This window comes from Hypomesus nipponensis, chromosome 16 (assembly GCF_054491055.1).
Source record: "Hypomesus nipponensis isolate SF chromosome 16, ASM5449105v1, whole genome shotgun sequence".
NCBI classification, from domain to species: Eukaryota; Metazoa; Chordata; class Actinopteri; order Osmeriformes; family Osmeridae; genus Hypomesus; species Hypomesus nipponensis.
In genome coordinates, this window is record NC_140376.1 from 975,291 (window position 1) to 977,089 (window position 1,799).

The window sequence follows — 1,799 nt, forward strand, 5'->3', positions numbered from 1 at the left end:
AGCTTTCAGACTTAACTTCAGACACCCTCCTGAGGTAAACCTCTCCACTACACCAGGATAGCCACCGTTGGTTCCACGTCCACTGACCAGCGGCAGGATATAAAACATCACCTCCTGCTATCAAGATAACATTTGGTCATTAAGCACCTCACCCTCACCATACTTGTTTCACAGGACTGCTGTGTGAAGTGGTGTTGTTCAGAAACACTACATTTTGTGTGTGTGTGTGTGTGTGTGTGTACGTGCGTATGTGTGTGCAGAGTGGAAAACACCAGCCTCTACACTTGGATGTGCTTTGAGTGCTGCTTACTCACCTCTGTGCTAACATGGTTGGACAGGGCCCCTCTCTCTCTCTCTCCCTCTCCCTATCTCTCTCTCTCGCTCTAGGCTCACACAGAGCTGCACCCCCTGCACCCCTGTCCCCCACCGCACACACACACACACCATTTTCCCCCACCGCACACACATACACACACACACCCCAGAAAATAAATTGACCAGTGTTTTCCACTGAGAAGGAGAGATGCTAGTTCCAGCACCAGAGATGGTTCTGGAAGGGATGGAAAGGTGCACTCACAACAACTCCTCTCACTAAGAATAGTTCACCAGATTCAGAATATCCCATCTCTCTCCTTCACACTTTCACTCTCTCTCTCTCTCTCTCTCTCTCTCTCTCTCTCTCTCTCTCTCTCTCTCTCCCTCTCTCTCTCTCTACTCCCCCCCCCTCTCTCCCTATGATGTAGTGGTCTGTTTTGAACAGTGGATGTTTACTCAGTGCTGGATGTGTGTGTGTGTCAGTGTGTGCACGCACGTGTGTGTGTTTGTGTGTGTGTGTGGTGTGTGTGTGAGAGGTCTCAGCCCAGGAAGAGCCCCTCTGTTCGGTTCGTTTCACAGCTATGTCGTTGTTGACGAGCTGAAGCCCTATGCCCGCGCCGCATGCCAGATTCCATCCCCGACCTGCTCGGGAATGCTGCACCTCTCAGCAGACCTGGCACAGCCTTGATCTGAGCAAACAAGCGGCCCCTCGGTCCAAATCCCCCCTGGGCCCACAGGGGAGCGGTGCACAGAACCACATCAGACTAAAGGCAGCAGGTGTGAGAGCATTTACCTGCAGATCAGGACCTTGCAGGTCAGGTTCCCACCCTGTATGTCACTCTGGGTGAACGTGTCTATGAAGCAAACACATTATCATGATTCATATCAACAGCAGTAAACACTAGAATCCACGAGGCATGCAAAGTATGCCATCGTTTACAGGGTTGTTTTATACGAAATGGGAATCGCTTTGATGGTTAATAACGGATGCTAATCTGAAAGTTGTTGGTGTGCCTCCTCTGACCTCTAAACTGACATGTAGGTCTATACAACAGCAGTGTATTAAACCCACTTCCTGTGTCATTGGTTTATTGATTGAACCAACAGCAGGACATCAGATCAACATGGCCTACATACAGTATTAACAAACTGACTGTATCATATTTATTATTGATCACGTTGTAATCACGCATAACTTTGTTAAATATAAGTTACGTTTCTCTGGTGTCATCACGGGAAAAATGCAAATGTGTAATAACAAAGCAAAACGTGTTTGCTGTTACGATTGAAAATGAAAGTATTAACCTGTCTTTATTTGGTTGCGGATGAGATTATGTATTAAAACAGGAGTTAGCATCAGGTTAACATGCAAGACAGAATCAACAACTCGGGTAGAAAATCGTCGTCACTTCATTGTGACTTCATACTACGAAAACTTTCTCTGTTTGAGAGTTGTAACAGCATTAGAACACAACGCTAGTAAC